General features: G+C 48.3%; 1 long non-coding RNA gene across 1 annotated transcript in view; it reads right to left on the reverse strand.

Annotated features, from left to right (window-relative positions):
* The window catches only part of LOC142258024 (uncharacterized), a 45,787-nt gene extending 30,262 nt beyond the window's left edge, over window positions 1–15,525 (reverse strand). The window contains exons 1-2 of the long non-coding RNA XR_012727699.1: window positions 15,464–15,525; window positions 2,056–2,127 (exon numbers count right to left, since the gene is read on the reverse strand). This is a non-coding gene — a long non-coding RNA (uncharacterized LOC142258024). The remainder of the gene's footprint in view (window positions 1–2,055; window positions 2,128–15,463) is intronic.
* Between the last annotated feature and the right edge of the window lie 8,489 nt (window positions 15,526–24,014).

Consider the following 24,014-nt stretch of genomic DNA (forward strand, 5'->3'; position numbering starts at 1 on the left):
CCCCAGTGCTGGACTCACAGCTACACTGTTCAGTACTACTGTATAATGCCCTCCATGCTGCTGCTTTCTATAAATTATGTGTTTATCTCCCCCCAGTGCTGGACTCACAGCTACACTGTTCAGTACTACTATAAAATGTCCTCCATGCTGCTGCTTTCTATAAAGTATTTGTTTATCCCCACCCCCCAGTGCTGGACTCACAGCTACACTGTTCAGTACTACTGTATAATGCCCTCCATGCTGCTGCTTTCTATAAATTATGTGTGTATCTCCCCCCAGTGCTGGACTCACAGCTACACTGTTCAGTACTACTGTATAATGTCCTCCATGCTGCTGCTTTCTATAAATTATTTGTTTATCCCCCCCCAGTGCTGGACTCGCATCTACACTGTTCAGTACTACTGTATAATGTTCTTCTTCTGCTGCTTGTCTCTATGTACTAAAAAGTAATGAAGAGCAGGAATCCATCTCTGCATTGCTCTGTGTATAAGGGTACGCTCACACGAGCGTGAAAATCGGACCAGTGCAATGCGAGAAATTCTCGCATTGCACTCTGACCAATGTTAGGTAATGAGGTTGAGCTGTTGGTCAGCTTTTCTCGCATCCAGATTCTGGATGCGAGAAAAGCGGCAGCATGCAGCGTTTTGCTGCTACCGCCGTATCTCTCGCACCCATTCAAGTGAATGGATGCGAGAGATACATCGGACTGCACTCGGATGTTATCCCAGTGCAGTGCGATCTACGCACAGGCTGACAGTGGAGGAGATGGGAGGATTAATCCCACCCTCTCCTCCGCAGCACCTGCACTCAGCTTCACAGCTGTGACCCGATCGCAAGATCGGGTTACAGTCGCATGACACCCGGCTCACGCTCGCAGCAGAGCCTGAGCCGGGGACATTAGCATATCGCATCCGATGCTCTCGCATCGTATGCCATACGCTCGTGTGAGTCCAGCCTAAGAGAAATCATAGCAAGTAGTCTACCACCAGCTCAGAGTGGATTGCAAATTGAGAGTGAGTATGTGGAGAGCAAAACTGTTGAAAATGCAGAATTCAAGTGATATAATGGCCACCTACAATGTTATTCCTCATGTACACACACAAAGGACTAAAGATTACTTGAAAATCTGGTTACCCTTGAAGTCTGTCTAGTGACATATACCTTTTAAAAATGCACAGCTTAGCGCCATCAACTGTATAGTGGCTGCGGACGGGTACTGCACACCCGCTTCTGTTTGAATGAATAAAGGTAGATTTGCAGTTACCTGCTGTGACCACCACTAAATTGATGGCGCTGTGCCATTCTGCTCTGCAACTGTGCACATCCGTCCAACGCCAGCAGCGTGATCAACTGATCGGCGGGGGCGCCGGGTGTCAGACTCCCACTGATCACATATTGATGACCTATCCTTAGGGTAGACTATCAATAGAAAATAATCAGGACAACTCCTTTAAATTTGAAGAAAAGAAAAACAAAATTTGCACAGTATGGCTATTACAGGCGCTTTGTTTTTCCACACAATCAACTTTGATGTGGTTAGAGCTGAAAAACCCCCAGATAAGACAGTTACAAACTCCCCTCAGGTGTCATAGAGAGCTCCCTTATGGGTTCTAAGTTAACTCATTGTGCAGCCAGCAATAAACAGTACAACACAAGGGCTACAGAAGACAAACGGTGCAAAATTTTAACAAAACCCATTGCAAAAATAATGTTTGAGCCATAATACATGTGTGTCAGTAAAAAAAAAAGGCAGCTTGGACTTTATGGGGTTAACTTATCCCAAAAAGTTCGAGCACAAATCATTTTTGTGCATTTGCTGCTTTAAAAGTGTTTGTTTGTGACACCGCAAAACCAATTACACATATAAGCGGCTGGAAGTTACTACCTGGTGACAACAGAATAAAGCTCCTGCACTTGAAAGAGCGTCTGTCACCATGTAGTCATTAGACGCCGCATTGGTTTATGATATATTCTCTAGAGAGTATTAAATTAAACGGATCTCAGTTTTTTTGCTTCCCATAAAGCCTTTTCTTTTTCAAAAACATTTTAAATTACCTGCAAACGAGTTTATCCATTTCTCAGATTCCACTTTATCTTCAAGGTCATAAATTCTGTGCTGATTAATTCCTTAAAAAAAAAAAATATATATATATATATATATATGTTATTAACAATGTGTGCTGTTTTGCCAATTCAAAGCTCCAAATGCCCTGCATTGAATTAAAACTTGACAAAAAAGATCCTCTGCGGCCACCACTAGGGGGAGCTTATTGCATACTGGTTTATTATTAGCGTGTACATATTGTGTCAGGTGACTTGTTCAAAATAAGATGCTATTTGTGTATACATGAAGATTAACACTACTTATCACAATTGTATCCGGCATATTTCACCAGTTTTCCCCTCTGAAGGCTCTGTCTATAGTTTATAGTTGCAGCCAAGCTAGTGGGTGAAGACTGCTTTGATGTCTCCTATACACAGCACACAGAGGCATGAGGGAATGCTGCTCTCCAGTCTCTAAGTATTACATGTTCAGAATCTCTCTCATGTTCCACTCTCTCCTCTCTCCCACCTCCACCTCCACCTCTCTCTCTCCCCACGCTACCCTCTCTCCACACAACTTTACTTTCTCCTCTTTGCCAACATTCTCCTTTTTCCTCTCCCCCCACCCCCACCTCCCTCCCCACTTTCTCCTCTTTCATCTCTCCCTACTCTCTCCTCACTTTCTCTCCTCTGTCCCCATCATCTCCTCTCTCCCCACACTGTCCTCTACGCCCACTCTCTTATCTCTCTTCACTCCCTCCTTCTCCCCACTCTTCTCACTTTCTCCTCTTTCCCCACGCTCTCCTCTCTCCCCATTCTTTCATTGCTCTTTCCTCTCTCCCCGCTCTATTACCATTTTGTCCCATCACCTTGCTTTCTCCTTTCTGCCCGCTCTCTCCTCTCTTCCCACTCACTCTTCTCTCCCCACTCTCTTCCCTCTCCTCATTCTCACCCCACTGTCTCCTATCTCCCCACTCTCTCCTCCCTCCCCTTCCTCCCCATTTTCTCCTATCTCCTTGCTCTCTCCTCTCTTCCAATTTTCCTCCTATCTCTTTGCTTTCTCCTCTCTGCCTGCTCTCTCCTCTCTTCCCACTGTCTCTTCTCTTCCCACTCTCCTCACTCTCTCCCCACTGTCTCCTGTCTCCCCACTCTCTCCTCACCCCACTTTCTCCTCTCTCTCCCTCAATCTCTCTCCTAATTTTCTCTCCTCCCTTCCCACTCCCTCCCCTCTCTCCTCTTCCCTACTCTCACCTTTCTCCCTGCTCTTTCCCCCCACTAACCAATCTTTCCATAGACTACACTAGGCAGCTGTAGTCTGATGCCTCAGTGCACTAGCAGACCATCTTGCCTGTAATCACATAGATTTTAGCTGGTTTTTATAGTGAATGAGAGAGAAATGGCTCATAAGTGGAGAAAGAAGCATATTTATTTGAACAGATATATGACAAATTTACTTATATTTTCTTGTACTAGTGATTTAGGAAAGGTTTATTGACCATTTAGGGTTCAATGTTTCTTGAGCAAAAACTATGAAACAGATATCTGTAAGTGGAGGTCTTTTCCTTTTGGGGGAAGATTTTGGCTGGGCTGTATAGTCTATGTGATGTGGCAAGTCTCCTTTTAAAGCTACATCCAATAGGTGGTGCTAGAGAGACTGTTCTTTTGTGAAGAGGCTATTGCCAACCTTTTCCCTAGGGAGCTTTTCTTTTTTTGGTGGTCTCTCAGTAGTCAGTGCCAGTACATGTGAGTGTGAATATACTCATCCCTTTAAATGCAACATCTGACAAGTTGGCCCAGGATCTGGGTGCAGTTGTAATCTATATTTCCCCAGTTGTGCATACTTTGGTTGTGCAGATACAAGATAGTCACCGGTGAGACTTCTCTTCTCCCTGACATAATATATTATCGGGCTATAATAACTGGCTCCGCGCACTTATTACTGCCCATTAGGTGATATCATCCTCTATTATATAAGTGACAATAGCATGTGTTCTGTCGGTGGGAGGCTTCTGACAGTAATTGTGTTGAAGACGCTGACATGACACCATTTTATTCACAGCATGGGTTGGAAAAGGAAAAGATGATGAAGTCGACTGAGATCCCCTGTAGCGGTATACATGTGGGGATGTCAGGTTTAATATTCCTGGGAAAATGAGTTTTAAAGCGCACCAATCACCAGGATTTTCCTATATGATCTAAAGCCAGTGCTATACTGGCACTATCAGGCTGATTCTCTACATACCATTAGTGGTCAGCTCGGATGTATAGGTTTTGAAACACAAGCAAGTAAAGTTTGTAAAATTAGCAGCTTTTTGAGTGACAGCAGCTGCCGATCAGCTGAAAGCTGGGGTGGATATTCATAGTGATTCCCTGCCTCTCAATCCCCCCCTTGTTATTTATGCTAATTCTATTATAAAATCATTTTACAAAGTAACTAGAAGGACCTGTGCTGATGACATACCCATGTGACCAGAAGGGGCGGGGCCTCAGCCAACAGAATAATGTTGCTTCCTGGTATCAGCTATGTTGGTTGAGGCCCCGCCCCATTATTGCTAAGGAGTGGTAGGTATCCAGCCACTTGTTCCTGGCACCTGTGTTCCTTTGGATTCTGGTGAGGCACCACTTATCCTTTTCCCTGCTCCCAATTAGTTGTTATACTTATGGCATATTACGTGGGCATGCTAATCAGGGGCGTACATAGGAATCAGAGTCCCATCGCAAAAGTAGTAATTAGTCCCCCCTTCCTCAAAAATATAATCAGCACAATAGGTGGCTGAAATGTACTAACTTTTAGAAACAAGAAGAGGGTCCTTTGGCACGTTCACTAATTATGAGGCTCTTGACCCCCTCCTCTTTTCACCCATGATACTTCTTTCATGGCCATTGTGGTGGATCAAGGACCCCCTGGCTCTCTGATCCTCCATGCTATTCAATGGTACCCTATCCTGAAGATGCAGATTCAGCTGACATTGTGTCGATGGGCGGGGGCCGGGCCCGGTGCTGAGCTCACGGTCCCCATAGTCACTGCATGGTCTGAAGCTATGTACGGTACCCAAGCCATGTATATATAGGCTATTCCTTTAATGAAGGGGATTTGTTGCTCTGACAGCTTTAAAGATACATTAAAAAATTATGATGTTAAAAGATATTTTACAGGGACTTATGTAGCATCAATTCTTTTTTTTTTAATTGGAAAATAAGACCTTTCCCATCACCCATGATGAGGAGTGTAGAATTGGGACTGTGTTGTCATTTGCCTCCTTTTACCATAATAGGAGCCAGTAGCGGCAGACAGGAGCTTCTCAAGGTGACGTGAAGGTTAAACAGCCTGCTCTGCTTTTGATAAATGTCTCCTGCTCATCCCCATACTCTGCTGTATCTCCTGCTACATTTCTACTCTGCAGCAGCAAAGCCCCTGAGGATACAGCAATTTACTGTTGACATTTGGAGCTCGACATATGCAAATACTGGCATGTGATCCTAGGACGGGCTCCTTCCTGACACTACTGGGCAGAGATTCTGCAGATTTATACTTCCAGGGATAATGAGATTGATTTTTCTGCAGTAATTCCTGCAGGGCGAGTTTTCTACAAAGTGACTAGAACATTTGTAGGAGTTAATAATTTACAGTTACCTTGATGCCTTCAATGTGGACATAAATAGAATGACGAATAGAGTAACAAGTTGTCTGATTATGTGGAGAGTAGTGATGAGCGGGCACTACCATGCTCAGGTACTCAATGATTAGTGATGAGCGGGCACTACCATGCTCAGGTACTCAATGATTAGTGATGAGCGGACACTACCATGCTCAGGTACTCAATGATTAGTGATGAGCGGACACTACCATGCTCAGGTACTCAATGATTAGTGATGAGTGGGCACTACCATGCTCTGGTGCTCGTAACGATTAGTGATGAGCGGGCACTACCATGCTCGGGTGCTCGTAATGATTAGTGATGAGCGGGCACTACCATGCTCGGGTGCTCGTAATGATTAGTGATGAGTGGGCACTACCATGCTCTGGTGCTCGTAACGATTAGTGATGAGCGGGCACTACCATGCTCTGGTGCTCGTAACGATTAGTGATGAGCGGGCACTACCATGCTCTGGTGCTCGTAACGATTAGTGATGAGTGGGCACTACCATGCTCAGGTGCTCGTAACGATTAGTGATGAGTGGGCACTACCATGCTCAGGTGCTCGTAACGATTAGTGATGAGTGGGCACTACCATGCTCAGGTGCTCGTAATGATTAGTGATGAGCGGACACTACCATGCTCAGGTACTCAATGATTAGTGATGAGTGGGCACTACCATGCTCGGGTGCTCGTAACGATTAGTGATGAGCGGACACTACCATGCTCAGGTACTCAATGATTAGTGATGAGTGGGCACTACCATGCTCGGGTGCTCGTAACGATTAGTGATGAGCGGACACTACCATGCTCAGGTACTCAATGATTAGTGATGAGTGGGCACTACCATGCTCAGGTACTCATAATGATTAGTGATGAGCAGGCACTACCATGCTCAGGTGCTCGTAATGATTAGTGATGAGCGGGCACTACCATGCTCAGGTGCTCGTAATGATTAGTGATGAGCGGGCACTACCATGCTCGGGTGCTCGTAATGATTAGTGATGAGCGGGCACTACCATGCTCGGGTGCTCGTAACGATTAGTGATGAGTGGGCACTACCATGCTCGGGTGCTCGTAACGATTAGTGATGAGCAGGCACTACTATGCTCAGGTACTCAATGATTAGTGATGAGTGGGCACTACCATGCTCAGGTACTCATAATGATTAGTGATGAGCAGGCACTACCATGCTCAGGTGCTCGAGTCGTAATGATTAGTGATGAACGGGCACTACCATGCTCAGGTGCTCGTAATGATTAGTGATGAGCGGGCACTACCATGCTCAGGTGCTCGTAGAGATTAGTGATGAATGGGCACTACCATGCATGGGTGTCCATAACAATTAATGATGAGCGGGCACTACCATGCTCAGGTGCTCGTAACGATTAATGATGAGCGGGCACTACCATGTTCGGGGGCTCGTAACAACTAGTGATGAGCGGGCACTACCATGCTCTGGTGCTTGTAACAATTAATGATGAGCGGGCACTACCATGCTCTGGTGCTTGTAACGATTAATGATGAGTGGGCACTACCATGCTCGGGTGCTCGTAACGATTAGTGATGAGCGGGCACTACCATGCTCTGGTGCTCGTAACGATTAGTGATGAGCGGGCACTACCATGCTCTGGTGCTCGTAACGATTAGTGATGAGCGGACATTACCATGCTCGGGTGCTCGTAACGATTAGTGATGAGTGGGCACTACCATGCTCAGGTGCTCGTAATGATTAGTGATGAGCGGGCACTACCATGCTCAGGGGCTCGTAATGATTAGTGATGAGCAGGCACTACCATGCTCTGGTGCTTGTAACGATTAATGATGAGCGGGCACTACCATGCTCGGGTGCTCGTAACGATTAGTGATGAGCGGGCACTACCATGCTCTGGTGCTCGTAACGATTAGTGATGAGCGGGCACTACCATGCTTGGGTGCTCGTAACGATTAGTGATGAGCGGGCACTACCATGCTCGGGTGCTCGTAACGATTAGTGATGAGCGGACACTACCATGCTCGGGTGCTCGTAACGATTAGTGATGAGTGGGCACTACCATGCTCAGGTGCTCGTAATGATTAGTGATGAGCGGGCACTACCATGCTCGGGTGCTCGTATCAACTAGTGATGAGTGGGCACTACCATGCTCGGATGCTTGTAACAATTAATGATGAGCGGGCACTACCATGTTCGGGTGCTCGTAACAACTAGCGATGAGCGGGCACTACCATGCTCTGGTGCTTGTAACGATTAATGATGAGCGGGCACTACCATGCTCGGGTGCTTGTAACAATTAATGATGAGCGGGCACTACCATGCTTGGGTGCTTGTGACGATTGGTGATGAGCGGGCACTACCATGCTCGGGTGCTTGTGACGATTGGTGATGAGCGGGCACTACCATGCTCGGGTGCTTGTGACGATTGGTGATGAGCGGGCACTACCATGCTCGGGTGCTTGTGACGATTGGTGATGAGTGGGCACTACCATGCTCGGGTGCTCATATTTTGAGTAACGGAGGAACAACATTGACGTCTTTGAAGAAATATTACTTTAAGGAGCATTCAAGCATTTCCAAGAACACAAAGACTTGATGACCGGACAAGTCCTCCTTACAGGATTATTCTTGTGAGTTTTTTAAGGGGTAAAATTGTAAGCACTTATAAAATTAAGCAGCAAATGAATTTTTATTAAGAAATTATGGATTGAGGTTTTTTTTTTTAGTTATTTTATTGTTTGCGGCTTGTCTGTTATGTTACCCCCCCCACCCCTGCAGTCTATTAGTGGTGGAACTAACATGCGCAGTGCTGACTAGCTCTTTCCCATAGAGTTTGTAAGTGCTGCTCTGAAGCTGGCCGGATCACCGTTAGCTCCCAATCTGGCCTGCTCTTTTCCGATGCTGTGGGGGCATTGATGAGCGCACCGTTCAGACCACTGCGATGCCGCTGGATGCTCTCCAAAACACTGACAAATAATCGATGCTGGCACATTTTACTGTAAAGACATTAAAAACTTAATGCTTTTAATAATACTAATAATCATTTTTATTTCTATAGCGCCAACATATTCCGCAGCACTTTACAATACAGAGGGGACATGTACAGAGAATATCAGCCATTACAGAATATCACAATTCAACAGATACCAAGAGGAGTGAGGGTCCTGCTCTCAGGCTACAGTCTATGAGGAAATGGGGGGCACAAACGATACATGGTAAAAGTGCTTGTATTGTGTGGTCCGGTCATCAATATAATCAATAGGGGATTCATATATCGCTGCATGAACCGGTCACCAGCCGCTGTGTGTATTGTACAGGTATAAACGGCTATGAAGTACATGGAGGGTGGAACTAGTTGCATGGGACCAGATATGGAAGAAAACTTTGTAAATTCACAACGATAAGTGAGGTGATGTGAAATGCCAGTCTAAAGAAATGCATCTATAGGACATGCCTAAAACTGTGGTTTTTGTGAATTAGGCAAATTTTCTTGGTTATTGCGTTCCAGAGAATTGGTGCACCCAGGGCCGTATTTACCATTAGGCACCCGTGGTCCCGTGCCTGGGGCGGCAGGATGCGGGGGGGCGGCACCTTCTAGCAGTAAAAAAACCATTTTTTTTTTTTTTGTTTACATATCCATTAAATCCGCTGTATTTTCGGAGGGGGGAGGGGGAAGAGGTGCACCTCCATTTATTTGTATCCGCATCAATTAAGACGCGAATGCAAACAAACTGCGGCGGCCGGGCACAGAGAGCTGATTGACCCCGGAACTGCCGGCGCCTGCACTTCCGAGGTCACAGGCGCGCCAATCAGCTCCTTCCTCTGTGCTGCGTCCAATGCTGTGTGGATTTCACATGCAGAGCTCACAGCAGGACGCCGCAGAGGACACCGCAATGGAAGCCGGTGTCAGAAGAGGATACTTACGTGAGCCAGGAAGATGACAGTGGGCCCCGGAGCAGGTAAGTGCTCGCAGAGCTGAAAATTCATAAGGAGCATGGGGGTGTCTCTAATGCAGACTGGAGATCTGCGCATGTGGTGGGGGGAGAGAGGCTGATATTGGGGGAGACTTGGGGGAAGAGAAGCTGATACTGGGGGAGGCTAGGAGGGGGGAGGCTGGGAGGGGGAGGCTGATGCTGGGGGAGGCTAGGAGGGGGGAGGCTGATGCTGGGGGAGGCTGACGCTGGGGGAGGCTGGGAGGAGCAAGGCTGAGGCTGATGCTGGGGGAGGCTGGGAGGAGAGAGACTGATGCTGGGGGAGGCTGATGCTGGGGGAGGCTGGGAGGAGGGAGGCTGATGCTGGGGAAGGCTGGGAGGAGGGAGGCTGATGCTGGGGGAGGCTGAGGCTGGGGGAGGCTGGGCTGGGAGGAAAGAGGCTAATGCTGGGGGAGGCTGATGCTGGGGGAGGCTAGGAAGAGGGAGGCTGATGCTGGGGGAGGCTGATGCTGGGGGAGGCTTGGAGGAGAGAGGCTGATGCTGGGGGAGGCTGGGAGGAGAGAGGCTGAGGCTGGGAGGAGAGAGGCTGGGAGGAGAGAGGCTGATGCTGGAGGAGGCTGGGAGGAGAGAGGCTGATGCTGGGGGAGGCTGGGAGGAAAGAGGCTGATGCTGGGGGAGGCTGGGAGGAGAGAGGCGGATGCTGGGGGAGGCTGGGAGGAGGGAGGCTGATGCTAAGGGAGGCTGATGCTGGGGGAGGCTGGGAGGAGAGAGGCTGATGCTGGGGGAGGTTGATGCTGGGAGAGGCTGGGAGGAGAGAGGCTGATACTGGGGAGGCTGGGAGGAGAGAGGCTGATGCTGGGGGAGGCTGGGAGGAAAGAGGCTGATACTGGGGGAGGCTGGGAGGAGAGAGGCTGATGCTGGGGGAGGCTGGGAGGAGGGAGGCTGATGCTGGGGGAGGCTGGGAGGAGAGAGGCTGATGCTGGGAGAGGCTGGGAGGAGAGAGGCTGATGCTGGGGGAGGCTGGGAGGAAAGAGGCTGATGCTGAGGGAGGCTGATGCTGGGAGAGGCTGATGCTGAGGGAGGCTGATGCTGGGGGAGGCTGGGAGGAGAGAGGCTGATGCTGGGGGAGGCTGGGAGGAGAGAGGCTGATGCTGGGGGAGGCTGGGAGGGGGGAGGCTGGGAGGAGGGAGGCTGATGCTGGGGGAGGCTGGGAGGAGGGAGGCTGATGCTGAGGGAGGCTGATGCTGGGGGAGGCTGGGAGGAGAGAGGCTGATGCTGGGAGAGGCTGATGCTGGGGGAGGCTGGGAGGGGGAAGCTGATGCTGAGGGAGGCTGGGAGGAGAGAGGCTGATGCTGGGGGAGGCTGGGAGAAGAGAGGCTGATGCTGGGGGAGGCTGATGCTGGGGGAGGCTGGGAGGACAGAGGCTGATGCTGGGAGAGGCTGGGAGGGGGGAGGCTGATGCTGGGGGAGCCTGGGAGGAGGGAGGCTAATGCTGGGGGAGGCTGGGAGAAGAGAGGCTGATGCTGGGGGCAGAGAGGCTGATGCTGGGGGCAGAGAGGCTGATGCTGGGGGAAGCTGGGGGAGAGAGGCTGATGCTGGGGAAAGCTGGGGGAGAGAGGCTGAAACTGGGGAGGCTGGGGGGAGAGAGGCTGGTGCTGGGGGACGCTGGGGGGAGAGAGGTTGATGCTGGGGGGGCTGGGGAAGAGAGGCTGATGCTGGGGGAGAGGCTGCTGCTGAAGGCAGGGGAGAGAGGCTGCTGCTGGGGGAATGGGAGAGAGGGGCCAATGCTAGAGACAGAGGACAAGGGTTGAGGGATAGTGCAATGACAAAATCGATGGGGGGAGTGTAAGGACTCAGAATGAGAGGGGGGCAGCATTGGGAGCTCATTATGGAGAAGGGGCAGCATGTGTGGGCTCAGTATGGAGTGGAGCAATGTAGGGGAGTCAATATCAAGAGTGGGGTAGTGTGTGTGTGGGGGGGGGTCTCAGCATAAGCGTTAGTGTGGTGGTCTTAGTATGATGAATGGGGCAGCATGGAGGTGTCATTATGGAAAAGAGGAAGGCAGCATTAGGAGCTCATGGAGAGGGGCAGCATGCATGGGACATTGTGAGGAGGGGGCAGCATGCATGGGATATTGTGAGGAGGGGGCAGCATGCATGGGACATTGTGAGGAGGGGGCAGCATGCATGGGACATTGTGAGGAGGGGGAAGCATGCATGGGACATTGTGAGGGGGAGGGCAGCATGCATGGGACATTGTGAGGAGGGGGCAGCATGCATGGGACACTGTGAGGAGGGGGCAGCATGCATGGGACATTGTGAGGAGGGAGCAGCATGCATGGGACATTGTGAGGAGGGAGCAGCATGCATGGGACATTGTGAGAAGGGGGCAGCATGCATGGGACATTGTGAGGAGGGGGCAGCATGCATGGGAAACTGTGAGAAGGGGGCAGCATGCATGGGACAATGTGAGGAGGGGGCAGCATGCATGGGACATTGTGAGGAGGGAGCAGCATGCATGGGACACTGTGAGGAGGGGGCAGCATGCATGGGACATTGTGAGGAGGGGGCAGCATGCATGGGACATTGTGAGGAGGGAGCAGCATGCATGGGACACTGTGAGGAGGGGGAAGCATGCATGGGACATTGTGAGGAGGGGGCAGCATGCATAGGACATTGGGAGAAGGGGGCAGCATGCATGGGACATTGTGAGGAGGGGGCAGCATGCATGGGACATTGTGAGGAAGGGGCAGCATGCATGGGACATTGTGAGGAGGGGGCAGTATGCATGGGACATTGTGAGGAGGGGGCAGCATGCATGGGACATTGTGAGGAGGGGGCAGCATGCATGGGACATTGTGAGGAGGGGGCAACATGATGTGAGGTCAATGTGCAGATCATATTTCATAATTGAGGAAGGTGTGGTGGGTATAATTTATAAGGGAGGGCAGTGTGTAGTTTATTAGGGGCAGTGTGACAGTCACAGTATATAAGTGGGGACGGTGTGGTGGGAATATTTTATACTCATGCTATGATTTGATGTGCCTGTGGTGATCCCCATTGGGGGGGGGGGTTAGTGCCCTTCGTTTCTCATTGATACTTTTTCAAGTGTTTTACAGAGTAGATCTGCCTTAAACAGATGTTGTGTGCGAAAACTCATAGTGTTACGTTGTCACTAAGGGGCGCGACCACTTAAAGTGCCTAGGGCAGCACGAAGGCAAAATACAGCCCTGGGTGCACCTCAAGAGAAGTCCTGGAGACTGGAGTAGGAGGTTCAGTGTAGTGCTAGGTCCCGGTACAGCACCCCTGCACTCTCCAAGGCCCCGGAGAGGGTGCCATTCTCCTCACTTGCCCCCTGGTCCCATGCATTCTGTTCCTGCCCCTGGGTCTGCCGCGGCCTCCTCCTGCTTCCATGCCACACGCAGGCCTTCTGGGAGTGCCCATAGGGTGTGTGTGCGGCCACACCCCCTTTCTTAAAGGGCTGGTGTCCCATTACCCAGAAGTGATCCTTGAGGTCAGCTATTACCCTAAAGGTATTTAAGACTGCCTCCCTTAAGGGGAGGTGCCTGAGCAACGTTGCTTACTCTTACTGCGTTGCTAGTTCTCCGCTCGCGTACCCGCTACTGTGTCTAGTTCTGTGTTTCTTGTCCTGGTACTAGTTACTTGTTCCGCCAACCTGTCTCTCTTCTTAGAGCCAGCTTGCTGCCACTAGCTCCATGATGCCACGTCTGAGTTTCCACCTCTGTGCTGCCACGTCTGAGTCACTACATCCATGCTGTCATATCTGAGGACATCTGTACTGGACATCAGACACTCACCAGTCCGTCAAAGCCGACTCCACTGGTCCTGGCTGCCGTGTATTTAGGCCCCACTGGGGCTGCGCCTGACAATCCCTGTAGCTCTAGGTTATCTCCTCCAGGGGAGTCTGGTGTACGGCCCAGTGGGTCCACTCCCGGATACTCGCCGCCTCTCGGCGACCGTAACATTCGGATTATAGAGGATGACAGTCTTAGGTCACTAGTGGAATAGAGGGCATAGGTTGGGTGATTAGACAGAGGTGAGGGAAGAGATGTAGGGCGGTGCAGAACTGTGGAGAGCTTTGTGGATGAGAGTGATAAGTTTATATTGTACTCTGTAGCGGATAGGCAACCAGTGCAATGACTGGCACAGGGTAGAGGCATCGGTGGAATGGTTGGAAAGGAATATGATCCTGGCTGCAGCATTCAGGATGGATTGGAGAGGGGAGAGATTAGTAAGGCTACTTTCACAGATCCGGCTTGAGCCCTGCGGCTCAATCCGGCTGTGCAAGCTATGCAACGGATGCGGTGAAAACACCGCATCCTTTGCATAAGTTTTTCCCATGCGGCCCGCCCGGTTTTTGCCGCTTGCGGCATGCTACTGAGCATGCGCAGTGGCAAAAACCGCATGCGGCGGCCGGATGCGGTATTTGCCGCATCGCGCCGCATCCGGCCGCCATAGGCATGCATTGAGAGATGCGCCGCATCGGCCGAATGCGGCGCGATGCGGTTTTTTTTGCCGCACGAAAAAACGTGCCAGGCAACGTTCCATCCGGCCGCCGCATCGGCTAAATCTGCCGCATGTGGCAAAAACCGGATGGAACGCAAGGCCATGCGGCACAATGCGGCACTAATTAAAGTCTATGCAGGAAAATCGCAACCGGCAGCAAAAAAAAACGGTTGCGATTTTCCTGCAAAGTGCCGGATTGTGCCGCAGAAGAAAAACCGGAGGTGTGAAAGTACCCTAAGAGGGGGACCGATTAGTAGTGGGTTGCAATAATCCAGACGAGACTGAATAAGAGTGATAATAAGAGTCTTTGCAGAGTCAAAGGTAAGAAAAGGTCAAATTCTAAAAATGTATTTGAGGTGGAGGTGACATGAGCGAGCGAGTGATCGGATGTAGGGAGTAAAAAAGATCCGAGTCACATATAACCAACCCCAAGAGAGGGGCCTAATGATAGAAGCACACACGGAGATGGTAATATTGGGTTTAGCAAGGTTAGGAGAGGGAGGAAACATGAGACGTTCAACTTTTTTATTTCATACTTTATCTTTATGGAGGTGATAGTCCTTGGGCTAATGATTGACAGAGGTCATGTACTTGGCAGGTGACCAGCTCCCTGGAAGTAGCTACAGACCGGCGGGGACTAGATCAGCTGCACCATTATGGTGGTGGCTTGCTGGTGCATTAGTTATGTTATCATTTTAGCACATTCCTTGACTTTAAAAAAAATAATAATAAAAAAAATAAATATATATATATATATATATATATATATATATATATATATATATAAATAATTTATTACAACCCCTTTTAAATGGTAATATGCTAATATGCTATATGCCAGCAACCACCACAAGGGGGAGCCCACTGTATACAGGTTCTGATATTTCCTGCTGAACGATCCAGGACATTCAGCTACTACACTATATCAAATAGAAAGCTAATTATGACCAATCAGATTTCAGCTCTCATTTTGCAGAGACGCATTCTATAATGTAAGCAGACATCTGATTGGTCGTCAGTCTTTTACTCCTAGCACAAATTATTCTTTTATACAGCAGAACACTTCCTGACTCTCGTCCTCTTTGGCTGCTAGAATTTCCCGATCGTGTTTTGTAATGACATTTACCCGTCGGTGAACACATTGACGGCCCTTTTCTGAATGCTGCACGCGTAGAATTGCTGCAAACAGTTACATCAAGAGACAAAACAACGCAAAAAAAGAAACCCTGAAGGAAAGGAATAAACAAAATTCTGCATCCGGCGCTCTCAGTCCCCACAGCAACCATCACAACGTTACCCAAATTAATACCCCATCCTCGCTGATCCTCACCGTGTGGCTTTCCGCACCGCCGGCGCTGGTGAAACGGCGAGGTCCTGGCCATGGATCACTGAGAAACTAATAGGATCCGTTGTTAGTAGGAAATTACAGGAGAAAACAAGTTTTATTACAGCTAATTGGACGCACATTGACCTAATACATCGATCATACCACATATTGCATTCTTCTATTATATTCTCGCTTGTTCCTTTACGAATCTCTAATCCAGATGTACACGGGGGTCATGGAAGTCAATGGTATGGATGTAGCCACCCAAGACTTTGCCGAAAAGAAGCCTAAAGGGTTACGGGCAAAATAGCAGCTAAAAATGTTTATTTCCTGTACGTAATCGAGATTGGGCAGATTTGCTCATTATTACTATGTACAGCTATATCCACACTTGCCAAAAATGTAATAAAAGCGACTGTTGGGTTTCGAAAAATTCGTCCCCAGGCACAGAAAAAAAAAAAAAAAATGCTTTACTCACCCTCCCCAGGTCCAGCGCTGCTCTCCATGTTTTATTATCTGCAGCCAGTAACTGAGCTCAGCGACTCGAGACATTAACTGAGGCAAAGCCAATGAGGAAAGATATTGGTTGAATAATAGACACCGGGAGCAATGGCGGCGGTTCGGTGCTGGACCCAGGGAGGGTGAGGAAAAGAGGGACGGGAGTTTTCCCAAACCTTTAAAAAAACGAATTGACTAAGAAAACCATTGCAAGGCATAAATTCACATCGAAACCTCTGGATGGCCACATATAGACACGTATGATATAAACATTTCCCAACAAATTATCATAAAATCATGCTGGGAAAAAGCGGCTCATATATAGTCCTTTTATTTTTTATTTATCTATCTATCCATCAATTTTATATATATATATATATATATATATATATATATATATATATATATATATATATATATATATATATATATATATATAATGTTCTATATTGGGGGGGCAGCACACGAGGGTCCTTATACATCTGTATACTCTTATATCAACCAACACTGCTGTATACTGTATCGTTACAATACTAGGTAGCAAAACTTGCCCAATGGCTCATGAATTGTAATTCTCACATTGCAGTCACAATTGAGTTTCCAATGTCCCTAGTTTACAGTTCTACAGGACAAAGCAGATGGGAATGTTCAGCCACAATTCACTGCAATCTGAAAATTCGAAGTCAATAAGGAGCACAGGAGGTCAATAAGGAGCACAGGAGGTAAATAACAAGCACAGGAGGGCAATAAGGAGCACAGAAGGGCAAAAAGGAGCACAGAAGGGCAATAAGGGGCACAGGAGGACAATAAGGAGCACAGGAGGTCAATAAGAAGCAAAGAAGGGCAATAAGGGGCACAGGAGGGCAATAAGGAGCACAGGAGATCAATAAGGAGCACAGGAGGTCAATAAGGAGCACAGGAGGGCAATAAGGAGCACAGGAAGGCAATAAGGAGCACAGAAGGGCAATACGTAAGGAGCACAGGAGTGCAATAATTCAGAGTTTCCAAGGTCCCTAGTTTACAGTTCTACAGGACAAAGCAGATGGGAATGTTCAGCCACAATTCACTGCAATCTGAAAATTCGAGGTCAATAAGAAGCACAGGAGGTCAATAAGGAGCACAGGAGGTAAATAACAAGCACAGGAGGGCAGTAAGGAGCACAGGAGGTCAATAAGGAGCACAGGAGGTCAATAAGGAGCACATAAGGGCAATAAGGGGCACAGGAGGGCAATAAGGAGCACAGGAGGGCAATAAGGAGTACAGAAGGGCAATAAGGGGTACAGAAGGGCAATAAGGAGCACAGGAGGTAAATAACAAGCACAGGAGGGCAGTAAGGAGCACAGGAGGTCAATAAGGAGCACAGGAGGTCAATAAGGAGCACATAAGGGCAATAAGGGGCACAGGAGGGCAATAAGGAGCACAGGAGGGCAATAAGGAGTACAGAAGGGCAATAAGGGGTACAGAAGGGCAATAAGGGGCACAGGAGGTCAATAAGGAGCACAGGAGGTCAATAAGGAGCACAGAAGGGCAATAAGGGGCACAGGAGGGCAATAAGGAGCACAGGAGGTCAATAAGGAGCATAGAAGGGCAATAAGGAGCACAGGAGGGCAATAAGGAGCACAGGAGGGCAATAAGGAGCACAGGAGGGCAATAAGGAGCACAGGAGGGCAATAAGAAGCACAGGAGGGCAATAAGGCGCACAGGAGGGCAATAAGGAGCACAGGAGGGCAATAAGTAAGGAGCACAGGAGTGCAATAAGAAGCACAGGAGGCCAATAAGAAGCACAGGAGGCGATTAAGTAGCACAGGAGGTCAGTAAGGAGCACACGAGGCCAATGAGGAGCACAGGAGGCCAATGAGGAGCACAGGAGGCCAATGAGGAGCACAGGATGGCAATAAGGAGCACGGGGACCGTTAGTTTCAGTTCCCACGATGATGAGTAGTTGATGCTGCAACAAAGTTGGTAACTTGGGTTACCTGCATTTTATAATTGTGCTTCTTACTATGTCTTTGGTAACTTGTTGTTTGCTGACGTTCGTGATGAAGTCATGTACGGATAAATGAGTTTTATAGTTTTTAAGGTTGAAGGTAGACTTAGAGGGGTTGTCCATTACTTTTACATTGATGGCCTGTCCTTAGGATAGGTTATCACTGTCTGCTCAGCCTGGGGAAGACACCCCGCACCACCGCTGATCAGCTGATCTCGGTCCCGGTGGTAGCAGGCGGACAGAAATGCTCAGTTTTGGAGCTGCTCCGTCTTCTGATAGTGGCCGTGGCTGGGTACTGCACCTCCTATTGATGTGAATGGGAGGCGGATGTGCAGTTTCTGTAGAATTTAAAAAACAAACAGCAAAGTGGTAATAAGTCTCGTCCACTTTGCTGGAGCTGAAAAATGCTGCTGCGTTTTTTTATCTGGCACGTGAAATTATGCTCCAAATGCTTATTATGTGAACGCTACTATATACCCGGGTCATGGTCCACTCGGATGAGTGTATGTCAGTGACAGTCCAGGCTCACAAGGTGTGAACTAGTAAAAACTGAGTCTGCTGATTGCAGAAACTCTGACACCGCGCCATGACATAAGGGTCATACAGAATATGGCGATAGATAAAAAGAAAAAACAGGAAGAAAACCTGGCATTAATCATTAACCCCATCCAGATAATATAAGTCTGTAAGGTGTGGCGGCTGAAGGACACAGACGCCATCAAGGACTTCTTCAAGGACTGCTCTCTGTTTTTCTGGTGGAAAAAAATGCTTATTTTTGTACCTATTTATAACTTTCCTAAAAAAAATAAAAAAATAGAGGTAATTAGGGTTGGATGGGTGTAAGTTCTATCTGCAAACAAGGGCAGGATAAAGGCCCAGTCACACTAAACAACTTACCAGCGATTCCAACAACGATACAACCTGATAGGGATCGCTGGTAAGTTGCTAGGAGGTCGCTGGTGAGATGTCACACTGCGACGCTCCAGTGATCCCACCAGCAACCTGACCTGGCAGGGATCGCTGGAGCGTCGCTACACGTGGAAGCATGCTGCGCTTGGTAACTAAGGTAAATATCGGGTAACCAACCCGATATTTACCTTGGTTACCAGCGCACACCGCTTAGCGCTGGCTCCCTGCACACCTAGCCACAGTACACATCGGGTTAATTACCCGATGTGTACTCTGCTACATGTGCAGGCAGCAGGAGCCGGCTTCTGCAGACGCTGGTAACCACGGTAAACATCGGGTAACCAAGAAGCCCTTACCTTGGTTACCCAATATTTACCTTCGTTACCAGCGTCCGCCGGTCTCACACTGCCAGTGCCTGCACACATAGCCACAGTACACATCCGGTTAATTACCCGATGTGTACTGCAGCTACATGTGCAGAGAGCAGGAGCCGGCACTGACAGCTGAGAGCGGCGGACGCTGGTAACGAAGGTAAACAAACATCGGGTAACCAAGGTAAGGGCTTCTTGGTTACCCGATGTTTACCGTGGTTACCAGCGTCTGCAGAAGCCGGCTCCTGCTGCCTGCACATTCAGTTGTTGCTGTCTCGCTGTCACACACAGCGATCTGTGCTTCACAGCAGGAGAGCAACAACTAAAAAATGGCCCAGGACATTCAGCAACAACCAACGACCTCACAGCAGGGGCCAGGTTGTTGCTAGAGGTCACACACAGCAACATCACTAGCAACGTCACAAAAGTTGTTCCTTAGCAGCGATGTTGCTAGCGATGTTGCTTAGTGTGACGTGGCCTTAAGGGTACCGGCACACTTTAGCGACGCAGCAGCGATCCCACCAGCGATCTGACCTGGTCAGGATCGCTGCTGCGTCGCTACATGGTCGCTGGTGAGCTGTCAAACAGGCAGATCTCACCAGCGACCAGTGACCATCCCCCAGCCAGCAGCGACGTGCAAGCGACGCTGCGCTTGCACGGAGCCGGCGTCTGGAAGCTGCGGACACTGGTAACTAAGGTAAACATCGGGTATGGTTACCCGATGTTTACCTTAGTTACCAGCGCACACCGCTTAGCTTAGCGTGTGCAGGAAGCAGGAGCCGGCACTGGCAGCGCAAGAGCTGCGGAGGCTGGTAACGAAGGTAAATATCGGGTAACCACCTTACAGCTTACCGCAGGCTGTCAGACGCCGGCTCCTGCTCCCTGCACATTCAGGATTGTTGCTCTCTCGCTGTCACACACAGCGATGTGTGCTTATCAGCGGGAGAGCAACAATAAAAAAACAAAGCAGGGCTGTGTGTAACGAGCAGCGATCTCACAGCAGGGGCCAGATCACTGCTCAGTGTCACACACAGCGAGATCGCTAATGAGGTCACAAAAACCGTGACTCAGCAGCGCTCTCAGTAGCGATCTCGCTGTGTGTGAAGTACCCCTAAGGCTGCTTTCACACCTCCGGTTTCTGCAATGCGGCACAATCCGGCACTTTGCAGGAAAATCGCAATCGTTTTTGTTTGCTGCCGGTTGCGATTTTCCTGCATAGACTTTAATTAGTGCCGCATTGTGCCGCATGGGCTCCCGTTCGGTCCGGTTTTTGCCGCATGCGGCAGATTTAGCCGATGCGGCGGCCGGATGGAACGTTGCCTGGCACGTTTTTTCGTGCGGCAAAAAAAAACCGCATCGCGCCGCATTCGGCCGATGCGGCGCATTTTTCAATGCATGCCAATGGCGGCCGGATGCGGCGCGATGCGGCAATAACCGCATCCGGCCGCCGCATGCGGTTTTTGCCACTGCGCATGCTCAGTAGCATGCCGCAAGTGGCAAAAACCGGACTGGCCGCAAAGGAAAAACATATGCAAAGGATGCGGTGTGTTCACCGCATCCATTGCATAGCTTGCACAGCCGGATTGAGCCGCAGAGCTCAAGCCGGATGTGTGAAAGCAGCGAGAAGAGCTTGTCTCAAGTGTCCTACAAGTAATCAAAGAGGCCATTCAATGACAGCAAGCAGAGATCATAAACTCTATAAAGAACTGATACACAATCTGCCATTTAAATAATTCAATTAATGTATTTATTTATTTAGTCCCTGAATTTGTAAATGTTGATTGGTGTTATATTGAAGAATTGATCTCCTTCTAGTAGAGCGGTATGGTGGCTCAGTGGTTAGCATCGGTCCTTTGCCATGTAGAAGACAAGTATTCAAATCCCTAAGAAAAACATCTGAAAAGACTCTTTGTGCTGTATATTTTTATTGCCTGTTATATATATAATATGTCAATCTGATGGCTCAGTGGTTAGCACTGTTATGTTACAGTGCAGCAAACCTGTGTTCAAATCCTACCGAGAACAACTTCTATAAAGATCTTAGGGTACTTGTTTAGTAGAGCTTTTGATCGCTTGTTCTATATACTGCCAAACTTCATTATGTAGAAGAAATGACCATCTTATACATTAGGCAACACATTGGCTCAGTGGTTAGCATAGGTGTTATTCCAGGGTGAACACCTGGGTTCAAATCCTACCAAAGGGAACAACTGAAAAGACCTTGTGTTAGTTCATTGATTCCTTGTTCTACAATATTCTACTGCATTATATAGAAGAAATTACCACCTCTGACATAGGGTGAGATGGTGGCTCAGTGGTTAGAATTGCTACTTTCCAGAGCAGGGAACCTGGGATCAAATCCTATCACAGAGAGACTTTGTAAGGATCTTGGGTTACTTCTTTAGCTGCAGTCTGATTGCTTGTTCTATATACAGAAATATATAGAGTAATTTACCATCTCCTTCCCTAGGGTGACATAGTGGCTCAGTGGAAAGCTGTGTTGTGTTTCAGTGTTGGACTCCTGGGTTCAAATCCTCTGTACTAGAAGACAACACTTGTGGTTAGAATGGTGGCCCTTCTGGGGAACATGACTTGGCATAATATTTCTGAAATGGTATATATATATATATATATATATATATATATTTTTTGCTAATTAAAATCATTCAGAATTTTCATCTGTAGCTAAAGAAACCCAAGGTCATTACAAGACTCTATTTGTTAGGATTTGATCACAGGTTTCTTGCACTGGAAGGTAACATGCTAACCACTGCACCACCTTAAGGTACCGTCACACTAAGCAACATCGCTAGCAACATCGCTGCTGAGGCACAACTTGCTAGTGATGTTGCTGTGTGTGACATCCAGCAACAACCCGGCCCCTGCTGTGAGGTCGCTGGTTGTTGCTGAATGTCCTGGACCATTTTTTAGTTGTTGCTCTCCCGCTGTGAAGCACAGATCGCTGTGTGTGACAGCGACAGAGCAACAACTAAATGTGCAGTGAGCCGGCTTCTGCAGACGCTGGTAACCACGGTAAACATCGGGTAACCAAGAAGCCCTTTCCTTGGTTACCCAATATTTACCTTCGTTACCAGCGTCCTCCGCTCTCAGCTGTCAGTCCCGGCTCCTGCTCCCTGCACACGTAGCAGAGTACACATCGGGTAATTAACCCTATGTGTACTGTCACTAGGAAGTGCAGGGAACAGTGAGCCGGCACTGACAGCTGAGAGCAGCGGACGCTGGTAACGAAGGTAAATATCGGGTAACCAAGGGAAGGGCTTCTTGGTTACCCGATGTTTACCATGGTTACCAGCGTCCGCAGAAGCCGGCTGCCTGCACACGTAGCAGAGTACACATCGGGTAATTAACCCGATGTGTACTGTGGCTAGGTGTGCAGGGAGCCAGCGGTGTGCGCTGGTAACCAAGGTAAATATCGGGTTGGTTACCCGATATTTACCTTAGTTACCAAGCGCAGCATCTTCCACGTGTAGCCACGCTCCAGCGATCCCTGCCAGGTCAGGTTGCTGGTGGGATCACTGGAGTGTCGCTTAGTGTGACATCTCACCAGCGACCTCCTAGCAACTTACCAGCGATCCCTATCAGGTTGTATCGTTGTTGGGATCGCTGGTAAGTTGTTTAGTGTGACTGGGCCTTAAGCCAGTGGTGGTCATTTCTTCCATATAATAGTATATAGACTAAGCAATCAAATTATAGATAAAGAACTAACCTAAGGGCTTTGCAGTTCTTTTCCTTAGTGGGCCTTGAACCCAGGGGTCCAATATTGCAAAGCAACAGTGCAACCCACTGAGCCACCGCTTCACCCTAAGTCAGAGGTGGTAATTTCTTCTATATATTGAAGTAGTATATAGAACAAGCACTCAAACTATAGATAAATAACTAACCCAAGGTCTTTACATACATTTTCCTTATTAGGCCTTGAACCCAGGTGTCTGACAATGCAAAGCAACAGTACAACCCACTGAGCCGCCTTAAGTAGAAGAAGGTCATTTCTTATATACATAACGCAATTCTGGAGTACATAAAAAAGCAATCAAACCCCTGGCTAAAGAAGTAACCTAAGACATTTTTAGAAATTTGAACACAGATTTCACTCACTGTAAAGAAACAGTGCTAACCACTGAGCCATCACATTGCACTAAATAGGTGATGGTCATTTCTTCTATATAATTCAATGTGTGACATACACATACATACATACACATACATCAGACAATCAAACTACGGCTAAAGAAATAACCCCAGGTCCTTATAGATGTGCTTCTTGGTGAGATTTGAACACAGGCTTTTCAGCAACAGAAATGCAACAACGCTAACCACTGAGCCACTGTGCTGGCTTTAGGCAGAGATGATTGTTTCTCCTATATAATGCAGTTTTGCAATATACAGAACATGAAATCAAAACCTTTGCTAATCTAAGATCTTTTTTTGGGAAAATCTCCTTGGAAGGATTTGAACACAGGTTTCCTGGACTGCAAAGCAACTACTAACCACAGAGGAATTCAGTTTCTGCTCCAAAAATTCTGCAAAAAGACTTAGCAAATGTACGCACGCTGAGTTTTTGGTTGCAGAAATTTACTGCACCAAAACTGCATCTAGTGGCAGAAAAACGCAACAAAAATGCATGCAATTTTGGTGCGTTTTTTGGTGCCTTTTTGTGCCATGCGTTTTTTTAGTCAAATCAATGAGTGGAAGGGCTTAAAAAAAACACGCACCAACAATTGACACGCTGTTTCTTTATTTCTGCACCCAAAACTGCAAGGAAAAAAAG

This window comes from Anomaloglossus baeobatrachus, chromosome 12, assembly GCF_048569485.1.
Source record: "Anomaloglossus baeobatrachus isolate aAnoBae1 chromosome 12, aAnoBae1.hap1, whole genome shotgun sequence".
In the NCBI taxonomy this organism is placed as follows: domain Eukaryota; kingdom Metazoa; phylum Chordata; class Amphibia; order Anura; family Aromobatidae; genus Anomaloglossus; species Anomaloglossus baeobatrachus.